Source organism: Podarcis raffonei, chromosome 7 (genome assembly GCF_027172205.1).
Source record: "Podarcis raffonei isolate rPodRaf1 chromosome 7, rPodRaf1.pri, whole genome shotgun sequence".
Classification (NCBI taxonomy): domain Eukaryota; kingdom Metazoa; phylum Chordata; class Lepidosauria; order Squamata; family Lacertidae; genus Podarcis; species Podarcis raffonei.
The window spans coordinates 70,275,440-70,290,521 of NC_070608.1; positions in this window are offsets into that span (position 1 = coordinate 70,275,440).

Below are 15,082 nucleotides of genomic sequence, written 5' to 3' on the forward strand. Positions count from 1 at the left end.
ACAATGCAAGATTTTTTTTAGCCCAACATAGGGCTCAAACCCTCACCTTGGGGTTGAGAATCTCATGCTCTACTGAATGAGTTATGCCAGACAATTGCCAAACTTATTCCTCCACTACAAAGATTACTTGTTTTATTTTTACTTAGTTTTTATCAAAGTTTTTTTTTATATACAAAAACAAGGAGAAGTACATATAGCGTCTAAATTCATGGGAATAAACAAGAGAGAAAAAATAGGAACAAGAAATAAAAAAAATTCTCCTGACCAGCCAGAACATGGGAAGTCCTTCTAAAATATATAATTTGGAATGTCTAATTGGCTTTATTATTTGTATTATGATGTGGAAAGTTTTAATATGTTATTAATTGGAACGTTATTAATGAAAAATTAATAAAAATATTTATAAAAATGGAAAGTGTAATGCTGGTGGTCAACAAAAGAGGTTTAGACTGTCTCAAGGCAATTTCTTTTTTTTTACTGTAGCATAAAGACCAACATTCTGAAAACACTTTTCTGTAAGCGCTCCAATTGGAGAACAGCCTTTACCAAAGGTGTCATGGGCTTTGGAGACACTCAAACTCAGGACGCAAGGGAGAAATGTGCTAAGAGGAAGGCATGCTTGGCAAATCCACACCTTGATCAACTCCCGCACGGAAACCAATATCCCCACTGTAGATATTCCACCAATATCCACGTGTGGATCCAGAATTGGGCTCCACAGTCACTTACAGACTCATTGTTTAAACCGTGTTTATGGAAGACAATTTTACTGTAGCCCCCTTCCTCCCCTACCCACATTCCAGCCACCTTCCTCCCCCACCCACCACACTCCAGGTCAGCTTAATAGGTTCGATAGAAAATACAAGGTGAGGGACAGAGTGCAACCCAGAGGAGTTGACTGGGGAAATTATCCCCTACTCCGAACATAGGCTCCACTAGCACACACAGTGGTTGGCAGAGAATCATCCTATAAAGTAGATAAACAAGATGCTTAGCTTAAAAGCAATTACATTAAATAAATGTGAGGGGACTGGAAAACCCTATCAAAAGAAAACGCACCACCTCATATGTAAACACCATGAAATCACACTTCGCCTTCCTACAAGAAGTACACAACCCACCCAAAGGAAGAAAGATTACTTGTGAGTCTCTGTCCTGACAACTGGTTAGTTTCAAGAAGTTATGGTTGAAAGCATGGATATATCTATGTCCTCTGTCAGCTGCTGCTTTAACATGTTTTTCAATGCTATGATGCATCGTGTTGATGAGATTGTACAGTCTCTTATGAGCAACCAGCAGCTTGCATCTATAAAGGAAGATTTCTATGAAATTAGTGGGTTTCCCTATATCCTAGGTTTACCAGGCTGTTCACACATTCCTATTATTGTACCAGCAGAAAATGTGCACATTTACCGGAACAGGAAGATGTTTCACAGTTGAAATTTGCAATATGCAGTCAAATGAAATGCAAGACAAAACATTGGACACACACTCAAAACTCTTCATTAGATCAGGATAATTCAACATGCATTCAATTTCAGACAAAAAGAAAAAGAGATGAAGAACAATTTAAAGAATCGTAACACAACAATGCCGAACAATTTCCAACATAGCCAATTTTCTAAGTCTAAATAAGAACACGACAGAGGAGAAAGCAGAGAGTTCCATCTCTTAACATCACCATAAACTCAAGTCCTTATTTAGTATGATCAAAAACGAACCATTCTCCACGCCAGCTCCGAACTCATATAACATTTAGTTCATTACCTCATAACAACCGAGAACAGTTACGTTTAAAGAGTTGGAAGACAAGGCAGTCAATAAAATATTTATAGACATTGTTAGAAAAGACTAAAGTTCCTGCTCTCTGTTTCATTGTGATCAGTAGCCTAATAGTTAAATGTGGGCAATGAAACAAAAATTGTTATTAAAGAAGCTGCCAGTTCTTCTCCTAAAATTAGTCTTGAAGTGAAGATAAAATTTCTTCCTCAGACAAGACTGCACATACATGTTAAGGGTTTCCAAGAGGTTTTGATCAGAGTATTTGCTACTGGCATTTTGGATGAAAGTGGGTAGGTAGCATTAGCATAGTTTTATGCAGATGCCAGGCAAACCTTCCAGATTATTCCATAGATCATCAGCAGACAGCCTAAAAAGAGAGAAAACACACACCAATAGCAATCTAGGTGTCCTTTAGCTAAAAGATGGGGCTTTAGCTAAGTGTATTTAAATGACGAATCTTGGTAGAAATGCATGAAGAATTGAATTCACCTGATGAAGGAATATACCAACTTAGTGTTCCAAGGGGAAAAGTTCCATAAACTGGACACTTTAACTGATAAGGTCCTGTCCTGTGTCCCAGCTAAATGAGCTTCTGAATTTCTCAGGACAGAGAGTCCTCCTTTATCAGATTTTACAATCAAATGTATCTGTACGATTGCTAGTTAGTACATGAAGAGGTTAATGATCACAGAGTTCTAAACTGCTTGAGTAGGCTCAGTTAGGTCATGCCACATCAGGGAAGAAGCCACACATTTCTTATTTTCCTTTCATTGTGTAGCCGTAGAGGGAGGATGTGCTGCTCAATAGCACCCAAGCATTTCTTATTGTTGCTGCATAGGACAATGCATTACTGGGACCTCAAATAAGTAAGTAAAACAATTTTAAACTTACTTCAGTGTGCGGTCTGTGTCATTGTATGAGGAGCAAAAGGGGGTCAGCTTCTTCATGCAGCTGAATGGAATAAACAAGGTTTAATGGCCTGTTTGTATGCTTCACTGATATGCCTAAATATTAGGATTAAGGCTTTCTCACATTGCCGAGTGTGCTAAAGCCCTGCACTTCGAAAACAGGCAAAAGATAGATAAAGATTGGGTGTGCAAAAAGTGACTGCAAACAGATGAAACTTGTCCCTCAAATTGACTTTTCAAAAATCCTTTGCATTTTACCCATTTTCATTGGATCTTTCTGGTATTTGGCCATTATATCAACACATTGATTCTTCGGATCAAATTTCAGGTTGTTGCGACAAGCAATATTGATAGAATTATTACAAAGTTCAGGATTTGTAAAAGAAATACTGTTTTCTTGTCTGCCATAATTGCACAAGTGCTCTTGCACCCATCTAAGTAAAGAAGTGAAATCAAGTTCATAATGCTGTTTACATATTAGGTAAAGAAAGGCAATAGACATTGTCCCTTTAAACTGAACACTGTAACTTTAAAAAGAATATTGTCCAGACAACTAAAGTCTCTTGTTTTATTTAGTGTGCATTACTGATGTGTTCACAGACTGCAAAACTAAAAAGTCCATCATTGTGTTGTGTTCCAATATTGTTAAAAATACTTTCTGAAAAACAATTTCAAACCCCAAGTTTATTCATTATTGTGAAAATGTGGCTTGCAAAGATAATTCTCAGTCCTACATTATTTTGTTATTCAAATATCTGTTCCTACAGTTCAGAATTCATTTCAAATTCACTATCAGTTTCGTATTAACTGGGCCTGTGTGGATTTAGTAAAAGTACTCATTGCATGTTAATACAGATTCTGATCATTGTCAATTTCATAGGGAATAATGAAAGAAAGGATTCTTCTTTCCCTTCACCCTACACATGCTGCATTCCATTATTTGTCTTTGTCCTTCAATCTAAATTGTTTAATCCTCTAACATTTTGAGGATCTTCAGGCTTCCCACCTCCATTTACTGTCTCCATGTTACTGTCTATATTTTGAATATGGAACCTCTTTATGGTGACCCCAACCTTCCACTGTCTTCAGAGTTGGAAGGGAGATATATATTTCCTAGGGACCCACCCACATCAGAGTTTACTGAGTATTAGCCACCATTTGCATTCCCATTACATTTGCATAGTCCATATTTTGGGGTTTGTAACTTTATGCTTGCCAAGAAAAAGCCAAGTCATGGCTGATAAATGGGAGGTGCGAATGGGAGCCAAAATGACTCAGTACAAGTCAGAGTATAATTAGCCATGTGTTTGTAACAAGCTGATAGGATTCAGGTGTTGGCTAGAACCTGACCTTCCTGTGATGAATCTCTGTTGGATCTCTACTGAGAAAGTGCTTTGCTGGAAAGACTTTTGTTGCTTTGTGAAATGAGAGGCAGGCACAGGCAGAATCACTTTCTACTTGAACATAGTTATTCTACTACCTGTCAGTAAAATATACTGTCCTTGCTGACCTTACTGAGCTGTCCGGCATATTTCTTCTATGAACAGTGTCCAGAGTTCAGTTACATACTTCTTGGGCTGCCTGCATTCTGCACACATGCCAGCATGCATGATACAACCCTCAACCATCACCAAATTTAATTGTATCAACTGCAAACCCAGGCCTCCGGGACATTGCAGCTGCTGCTCACGTGAGTGCTGGGAAGATCGCTCGCTCTCCTGCCAACTCCATCTGGCCTAGGGGGCGGGGCCTGCACTCACCACTACAGCTTAGAGGCCTGAGCAGCTATCTGCAGCAAGGGACAAAAATGGTTTTAAATGTTTTAAGTGCTTTTAATTTGCTGCACCTTAAATGGTGGTGGTTGTTTTGTATAATATTTTTTTATTTTTATTTTTTATTTCTGCTTGGGGTGGGATAAGTATTTGGACAGGGTGGGGAGTAGTTTAATTTGAGCACTATTGTTTCTTGCTTTGTTTTTATTTTTGTTATTCTGTTAAGTTATTATATAGTTTGTATTTTGCATTTTAAGGGGAAGGGTCAGGGCTGCCTGGGAGTGGGCCTCAGCCAATAGAATGGCTGTGGCAGGTTCCACGGGCGGGGGGGGGGTGTATTAGGACACCCGATCTCAGTGATCACAGGCAGGAGGAGGAGTTACGCTAAGACCAGACCATGTCATTACCGAGGAGGCAAGCTTAGTCGTTGTTTGAGGACTATCCCTGCCTCCAGGTCTGGTCCTGACCGGAAGGATACTGAAATCAGCAAGGGAAACCCACATGACCTGAAAGTGTTGCTGTGCAATGCCAGGTCAATGATGAATAAAACCACTGCCATCCACGACCTGATTGTGGATGGAGGATTTGACCTGGCATGTGTGACAGAGACCTGGTTGGATGAAGCAGATGGGCCTGTCCTTGCCGCTGCTTGCCCACGAGGTTTCTCTTATGCACAGCAACCCAGGCCTTTTGGGCAGGGGGGGGGGGTTGCAGTGATTTTTAGGAAGTCATTAGTCTGCACCAGGCGTCCTATTGGGAAGACCCAGTTTTCTGAGTGCATGTTCTGGAAGTTGGGCAATAGGGGCAGTACAGGATTCCTATTGGTGTACTCCAGTGGTGTTCACAAATTGTTTTGCTGTTTTAAGGTTGGTGAATCAGTCTCCACTTTCTGCTATACCCAATACTTCCTTCCAGGCTTCCATTCTCCCCACCCACCCATGAATGTTCTTAACTACTTCTGGTGCCCGTTTCACTGGAGGTTCGGTCCCAGTTGTATACATTTTTTTTCCCCAGCACTGCAGTAACCTGTTGCATATTACCTGTTGACTTCGGTTAGGATGGTGGCAAGGATGTTTTTGGCTGAGCTCCTCAGTTTTAACTAGGTTTGTTTTCTTTTCCTTTTTTATGTGATTAGTGCCTACGCCTCTGGTTTTAATACTGCTGCTGCCTCAACAGTTATCTATTTTATTGGGTGACTCGGACCAGTTTAATATTGTTTTATTCTCCACAGAGCCAAAATCATTCATCAGTTTTAAGTGATAGGCTACGAATCAGCTTCCAGTTTGCACCAAAGTCTGGAGAAAAGAAATGTCTTGCCCACCCCCCCCCCACTCTGCCCCACTTAAACGTCAGCTAATACTGAAGAATTACAGAGGTAGGTCTGGGTTTGTCTGCCTCCCATCTGTTCTTCCCATCTCTATTTTAAAATGAGTCCCACCGACAGGAAAGCAAGTTCTGGAGATGGGAGAATTGGTGTGAGTTACTCTTTTCATGCACCTAGGGTTTAACGCAATACATATCTGGGACCAACAGTTTATATACTTAAGCTCCACTTTTGCTCTTATCTGTACTTTTACCCCCAAAGGACAACCAAGGGTGCTCTACTCCTTCTTGAGTGGAGGGGAGATTTTAAAGAGATGGACGAAATTGGTCTTAATTATCAACCACAAACTACCATTATACCAAATCAGGAATTCAAATGTGTGTTGCCTTGACATGGATGATACTATAATAGCCAAGGAGGATAATTATATATCCTCTGGGGCATTACTCCAGACCTTCGTTGTAGGTTAATTTATTGGCATGTGGGAGGTCTAGCTAATAAAATAACTGATAAGGCGATAGTTATCTTTTTAAAGGAATACTCCATTATCTGCCTCTAAGTAACCTGGTTATGTTTGAATCAGGTGTGTAGTAGTGGGTTAATCACATATGTATCTACTAAATACATATTTAAATAAATAAAGTATCAGTTGTGTTCATCAGTTTAACGAGCCCTAATATCCAATATGGAAACATATATAACTGTATGGGCAATCTATCTGGAAGACATTTGTATTCCAAGGAGTTATATGCTGAAGTCAGGATGAATGGTATAGATTCCAAAGATTTCTCTATTCCAAGGGGAAGAGTATGACAGGGATGCCCCCCAGTTGCCTGTCCTGTTTGCCCTCTCAATTGAACCATTAGCCATCTTCATTTAAAAAATAATCTGTACAGAAATAAAAAAGGAAATGCATAAAATAAGTCTCTTTGCAGACGATATAGTAATTATGCTTTTGAATCCTAAAGATGCAAAACCTGTATTAATGAAAGAACTACACAATTATGGCAAAGTGGCCGGATTCAATATTAACGAATCCAAATCAGAAATAATGTATATAGACATTATCACGGGTGGGTTTTAAAATCTGCCACAAGACAATAACATATTTGGGAGTGGGAAATTTGTATCGTGGCACAAAAAAAATAATTGGCAGAATGATCACCTGTTGAAATAAGATATTGATGCCAAACTGCTGGTTATTTCTTGTTAATCTAAAATGTATGTCTATTTGTACTTGAAGTCAATACTGAACATGCTTAGTTTATCAGATGAGACAAGGCTCCATGTAAGACAGAGTTGTTGATTTTTGATGCGTGTGTTTGCGTTGTTGTTTTTTAAAAAAATCCAGGCTTGCTTTCTTCCTTGATCTATAGATTTGAAACTTGGCTTTGTAGCGTGAGGACTTTCCAAGATTAATGAGAGATTTATATGCAGTGTCCAAGAAGAAATTGCTGCCTCAAGCCTTTGAACACATCCAGCCATGGTGGAAGATCAGGAAAGTTCTGAAACCCACAGAAACTGGTACAGCAAAGGCATATCCCCCCAGATCTGTACATCTCTACCAGCTACATGTCTAGATTAGGGGTCTTCCTGCCAATCTCAGTACACAAGCTGTTTTAAGTGGACCAGCTAACATGACCCTCTTTCTACTCAAAATGTAATTTCCCCAAAGACCCAACAAACACATACTTCTGCTCTATGAATTTGAAGCAAGAGTGAAGCTAGGTGATCCAGGAGTAAATAGCCTACTGGACAAAGCTTTGGATAAGCTTCATATTGACACTAAGACACTGGAAACAAATTTGCCCTTCAGTTGCTTGGTGGGGCCACATACCTCAGTGGCCAGTGAGTCACTACTCTAACAAGACTTTTGATAACTTAATTGTTTTAACTTTTAATTTGTGTGCGGGTTTTGTTTTCATTATTCTTTTTTATTTGTTTGCTTGAGAAAATGGAGAAGGCATTAAGAGCAGGTGGGCTCCAATCACAGTGGTTGGGGTAGGGGAGAGGTAGGAAGTGGGATTTTGCTGGTTTACCACCGCCCTCACTGGCCTTGCCTGAGCTGACAGAGTTGGTCTCAATGACAGTGTTGAAGACTCCCAGACTGTTGATTTTCAGGGATATCCATGCAGAGACGATTGGCTCTGGGGGTGGCTCAGGACTTCATGGATGCCATGACAACCACGGGACTGTCCAGCATAACATCAGCCCAAGACATGTTGGCAGGCCATACTCCGGACCTTGTTTTCAAAACTGGGCAGGAAGAGGGAGATCTGAATATTGGGGGGGGGGTATTGACATCAGTCGCTTGTCATGGTTAGATCACTTCATGTTGAAATTCAGGCTTTCAGTACCTTTTTTTCCCATCTGCAAAGACAGGGGACCTACTAGGATGGTCTACCATCAGCAACTGACTGTTCCAATTAGCTTCCAGACAGCTCTGGGGGATTTTCCAGATGATATGACTAGTATTCCTGTTGACGTCCTTGACAATTTGTGGAATGCCTCAGACCACTGACATGATTGTCAAGTGCCCCCTCCCACTTTGTGGAGCCCACTTGGCTCCTTGGTATACAGGAGAGCTCAAGGCAATGAAAGTGAAGGGAGGAGCAGTCAGAACCTCAGTCTTTGCAATGTCTCTATCCTGGGGGTTTGGGCCTGCCGATTCTCTGTGTGTTTGTGTTCCGATCAATAAAAGTTAATTGCACTCCAAACCAATTCCCTATCTAGATTTGTATGTGGGTTTTGTTTTCATTATTTTTTGTTTATTTGTTTTGTTTGTTTGAGAAAATGGAAAAGACAGTAAGAGCAGGTGGGCTGCAATCACAGTGGTTGGGGTAGGGGAGAGGTAGGAAGTGGGATTTTGCTGGTTTACCACCGGCCATGTCCCTTTCCTGAGCTGACAGAGTTGGTCTCAATGACAGTTTTTAAGAATCTAGATAGGGAATTGCTCTCAAAAGGCATCTAAAAAGATGAACTGGTTCAAGATGTGATGATAAAATGGGCCCAAGACTTCGGATACACCATAGAATTAGAGAAATGGGAAAACCTTTGGGAAAATGACATTAAGTTTACAGCCTGCTACCTAATTAAAGAAAACTTTCTAAAAATGGTGTATATGTGGTATTTGACCCCTTCAAAATTGACGAAAATGAATTAAAAAAATCGGCAGCAGGTGTTGGAGATGCAACCAAAGGATAGGAATCTATTCCACATGTGGTGGACATGCCCCAGAATTAAATTATTCTGGGACCTGCTGGCAGGTGATTTCAACGCCAGGATAGGAAACAACATTAATACGTACTGCTCTAAATCTCAGTTACTGCCAGAGGCAGATTGGTTTATTCCCTGGTCCTCTGATGATAAGGTCTTGAATAAGGCAGGCATTACATTAATGGAGACTGCCTTCAAACATAATCTGTATAATTTGCATGGTACCCATATGGACAGGTCAGGGGGTTTCTTTTCTTTCCTTGGGCCTAGAGGTGTGAGTGTTATTGATTATATCCTGGTCTCCCCAAAACTCTTGGAGAGGTCACAGGGCTTTAGGACTTTCAACAGAACTGAGAGTGATCACCTCCCTATATCAATTTCACTAATTCCCCGTGGTTTGGAGGATCCGCAATACCGCAATCACTGTGCAGACCCACCTCCAACTCTGGCCCTTCGCAGGCGTAAATGGAACAACGACCTGGAATTCAAAATCAAACTACACCTGCATTCATCAGACTTACTGGCCTTGAGAGACCAGTGTATTTTATCTAATTCTGACCCCTTTCTAACATTTCAGCAGGTCTCAGAGTCGCTCTTCCCACTACTCACGAACCCCAACCCTCCCAAACAACAAAATAATTCGAGGGCCTGGTTCGATAAAGACTGTAGGAATCTGAGATCTTTGCTCAGGAAACTACAAAATAAGGTAAAACAGGACGGGACCCTGTCCTCAGTGGAAAACCTGCACAGGTGGCGCTCTCATTATAAAAATACTCTAAAACTTAAGAAGCTACAGCAACTTGACTTCTCTAACACAGCTGCCGATACAAGAGGGCCGTGTTCAGGCCTAGCCCTAGCTATTCCTCCCCCTGAAGGGATCCCTCTATACTGCTTCACAATTTCTTCGGAGGCTAAGCGAAGGGCCTTTACCTGTGCCCGTCTCAACTGTTTTCCTACAGCAGTTCTGTCGGGTCGTTATTCCAGAGTCCCCATCGCAAACAGAACATGCACCTGTAATGACACGGCTCTGGAGACTATGGAACATGTAATGCTCTTCTGTCCCAACTGGACAGATGAAAGATCTCGGTTTTTAACTCCTCTCATGAACAAGCTTCATCTCCCAACCCAGCCCTGGATAGTGTCCCTTTTTTTGCAGGATTCTGATTGTTGGATTACCGAGATGACAGCTAACTTCCTGCTCAGTGTGATGAAGAGGAAAGCGGCACTAACTTCTTTTTTAACACCACAGCTGCAGTCGATACGCTGCACAATCGAACGAAGTTCCAAGTAGCTTTATTGTACAAGGTCAATGGAGCTAGGACAAATCTGAGGAGCTGAAGGACCCCTTTAACAATCCTCCTCCACCCTCAGTAGTTTTTTGTCTTTTTGTTTTTGTATTATCGGTCACTCGATGTTTTAAATCCCTTGTCGCTTCTGTTATCTCTTTTTTTTTTCCCCTGTAAGTATTTGCCCAGGACGATATCTACCTTTACCTCCCCACCCCCATTTTATGTTGTTATTTCTATGTATATCATGCTATGGCCACACGGCTAATGCAATAAAATCTATGTTACATCAACTTAAGAAATCCCTCTATAGAAAGGAACAATGGGAGGCACTCGACAAGGCGATCAAATTGCGGGACGACAAAAAGTTCTGGGAAATAATTGCTCAGGGAATTTCACCCAAAGGAATAACTGTAACCAACAGTATTTCATCTAACTTATTGTACCAACATTTTTCCCGGCTATATACAGCTCCAAACATTGCTAAACTGAGCCAGTTTCCTCCTCTTAAAAACGATCTATTAATGGGCTGGGATCCTGTTACCGAATTAGAACGTTTACAGCTAATTAAAACACTCAAGAATGGCAAAGCTCCCGGTGAAGATATGATTCCTCCTGAGGTGCTTAAACTAAATGCCCAGTGGTGGGCTGCTTTTTTGGCCCAACTTTTTACGGTAATAAATGATACATGCAAAATCCCAGAAAACTGGAAACTGAGCCTGGTAGCCCCCATCTATAAGAAGGGCGACCCCCAAGACCCCTCAAACTATCGCCCCATAAGTCTCCTGGACATTATGTATAAACTTTATACTCTCCACCTGCTAAATAAATTGGTTGACTGGGCTGACCACTCTAACTTGTTTAATCCGGAACAGGCAGGGTTTAGAAAGGGCCATAGTACAATAGGCCATTGTTTGGTATTACAGACAATGATAGATAAGTATACAAAGACACATAAGAGCAAACTTTTTGTGGCTTTTGTAGATCTCACATCCACTTTTGACTCAATCTGTAGGGACAAATTATGGCAAAAACTATATGACACAGATATAGATAGACGACTTTTCAAAATACTTAGAGAGTTACATACAGACATCACAGTTAAAATTAGAACTGGGATGTCAGGCAACTATACTGACCCACTGCCACTGGGGAAAGGGGTTAAACAGGGCTGTTTGTTAGTGCCGTTCCTCTTTAATTTCTATATAAACGACATTGTTCAACATATGGCAAAGTATAAGTCATCAGTTCCTGCCCTGGAAGGCAAACACCTGAATATACTGCTATATGCTGATGACATGGCGGTCATGACACTCACTCGAAGGGGCCTACATAGCATGCTGGAGGGGCTCGCAGCTTATTGTTCCCAAAACTCTCTAAAGATAAATTATGATAAAACAAAAATTGTGGTATTTACTAGAGCTCGCCACACATTTAGATGGTCTTTAGATGAACACAAAATTGAACAATGTCTTCTCTTTAAATATCTTGGTATCACTTTCCAAGCTACATCTAGCTGGCTTGCCTACTTCAAGACTGTAGCCCTTCTAGCATGTAGGACAATTGGTGCTCTGCTCAGCTTTTTTTATTCGAGGGGAGGGCAACTGGTGACCCCGGCACTAAAAACTTTTGTTGGAAAAGTGATTCCCCAGATGTTATACGGAGTAGAACTCTGGGGATGGAATCAGAAGCTGTTAGAACGGCTTGAAATCTTCCAAAATTTTTATCTCAGAAGAATTCTAGGCCTCCCTCAGAGCACTCCGGCAGCTTTCCTAAGAGTGGAAGTAGGATTACCCTCTGTGTCTGCCAGGACCCACTTAAGATTCCTGCGTTTTTTCACCAACCTCATAGATGCCCCGAACACCTTATTGGCTAAACAAGCCTTTGTATCATTACAAAATAATACCACTTGGCATAAAAACCTACTAGACATTCTATCTAGATACAACCTACCTGAGTTTAATACTCTCAAATTGTGGAGCCCTGATAAAGTTCGGGAATGGATCTTTGAAAAAGACGCCTTTTTGGACTCCACTAAGATAAAAAACTCTGGGTTTTCCTACTGGTTCCCTTGAGTAAAAGCAGTCAAAATCTGTGCCAACTACTTGGTGGAGATCACTGATCCCACCCTTCGGAGAGCTTTTACTATGGCACGGTTTCAAACATTGCCAACTGCTTATTTGACTGGTAGATACACAAAAACCCCAGTAGAACATCGTTTATGTCCTTGCCTTATGAAAATTAAAGAGGATCTTACACATTACCTCCTCTATTGCCCCATTTACTCGGGCTTTAGAGACGCATTGCTGCAAATTATACCCAACTCTATAACCAGTCCTGAAGATAGAGTAAAATTTTTGTTAGTTGATGCAAACCCACGCATTACCCATGTGGTAGCGGTTTTTGTGATGAAGGCCATGAAAGCCAGGGAAAGATTTATGGACGACAATGTAAAGACCTCTTCATCGTCTGTTTAACTCGTTGCTCGTTTTCCCTCCTTTTCTATTCTGTGGGAAGAAGGTTTTGTTGGCATAGTATGTAATGAATTTTAATATTTTTAACTATTGCAGTGTTGATGTTTGTGCACAGGCATGGTCCTCACAATAAATGGATTTTGATTTGATTTATGAAGAATTTAAAAAATGCTAAGATACACCCTTTTAAAAAAAAAGGAATATTTACAACAGACATCCCAAAGGATATCTGTCTTTCTGTATGCAATAACGGCCGCCAGGATTGTGACTGCAAAATATTGGAAAAGCAACACAATTCCAGCAAAAGAAGAATGGTTATTAAAGTTAAGTGAATATCTAGAACTGGCAAAATTAACAGAAATAGTAAGAAACCAACCAAGTGAAAAAATCAGGAGAGAATGGGATGTCTTTACAAATTATAGGAAGAAAGTCAGTTCCCAAAATTATGATTGGCTTAAACTAGATTGAAAACTCCACAGGTCTCTCCACAAAGTAAAAAATGATTACAGACAACCAAAATATGAGATTATGGAACCCATATAGTGGCCAAAGGAAGTCAACCTCTTTCTTCTATTTCTTTATTTCCTGTATATCTTTATTCTTTTTCTTTTCTTTTTTTACTTTGTATTTTTGTATGCTTTTTTGTATTTTTAATTTTGCAATTCATTTAATTGTAATCCTTTTGGTATGTATGTAATATGTATATAGCAAATAAAAATTTAAAAAACCGTAATAAATAAATGCACTCCAAGCCTCTCGCCTTTTCCTGATCTGTTGTGGCTAGCTGGCTATCTTGACAGCCCTGACACCAAACCTACTAAGTGGCAGTGAAGACAAGGAGCTGCCAATAATAAATTAAAATTGCCTTTGATGAAAAATCATCTGTAGCACAGACCACCCCACTAAAAATCATTTGAATTATTATGAACATATAACCATAGTTTTCAGTTTCAAGTTTTATTACGGCAAAAGCCAGTGACACTAAACACCACAAGATCAAACAAAAAGGAATCAACAACAACATCAGAAAAGGGGGGGGGGGAGGATTACACAAGGGAACTTCGCAGTGTGCCATTCAGCAGATTTACGCTTTAAGATTTAAGATCAGGAGATTTATGCTTCCTGATAACTAAAGTGCAAAATTTGATATTGAGCTTGAGGAATCTTCCAGAAGGTATTTTCGTAGAATTTCGGGGGAGGATTCCAAATAATGTTGTAGGGGTATAAATTTTGATAAAAGCGGCAAAATAAGTTGAACTCGCTCTTCACTATAAAATTCGCAAAATAGAAGGATGTGTGTGACAGATTCTACCTTATTAGACATACAGGGGCAGAGACGCGCATGCATTGGTACCCGCGTGAATTTGCCGTACAGCACTGCTGAGGGCATTGTCTCAAAGCGGGCTCTAGAGAAAGCCCATCTATAAGCTTCGTTAGTGATGTTAGTTAAGAGAAATTAAGTTTTACCAGAGACAATATATGGATTTGATGAACCAAGAGATAGAATGGAAAATAAAACAAATGAGACAAAGGTCATTTGAATCGGCTGATAAATGTGGGAAACTTCTGGCATGGCAATTGAAGAAGAGACAAAAACAGAACACAGTTACAAATCTAGAAGTGGAAGGAAAGAACATTTATAAACCAAATGAGATTAGAAACTGTTTTCAGAGTTATTTCAGGAGACTTTATGCACAAGGGCCGGTGAATGAAAAAGAAATAGAAGAATTTCTCAAAAAATATGGATTACAAAAAATTTCTGAACAAAGTAAAGTGATTTTAAACCAGAAGATTACTGATCAAGAAATTGAGGGAGCCATTCAAAGTATGCAATTGGGAAAATCTCCAGGACCTGATGGACTAACCTCCAGATATTACAAAGCTTTGAAAGAATGGCTTATACAACCGTTGAAGGAGGTCTGTAATGAAATTTTAGAGGGGGAAAAGGCACCTGAATCGTGGAAAGAGGCTTATATCACACTTATACCAAAGTCAGAGACTGAGAAGAACCAGGTCAAGAACTACCGCCCTATATCATTACTCAATGTGGATTACAAAATTTTTGCAGACATTTTAGCAAAAAGATTGAAAAGAGTTTTGGTGGGGGAGATTCACAAAGACCAAGCGGGCTTTCTTCCAGGAAGACATTTGTCAGAGAATGTGAGAAATATAATAGACATCATGGAGTTATTGGAAGTTAATATTAATACTAAGGCAGTACTAATATTTGTGGACGCGGAGAAAGCCTTTGACAATATTTCTTGGAGTTTTATGAAAAAGAATCTCCAAGGGATGGGGGTAGGCCAAGGTTTTGAGAATG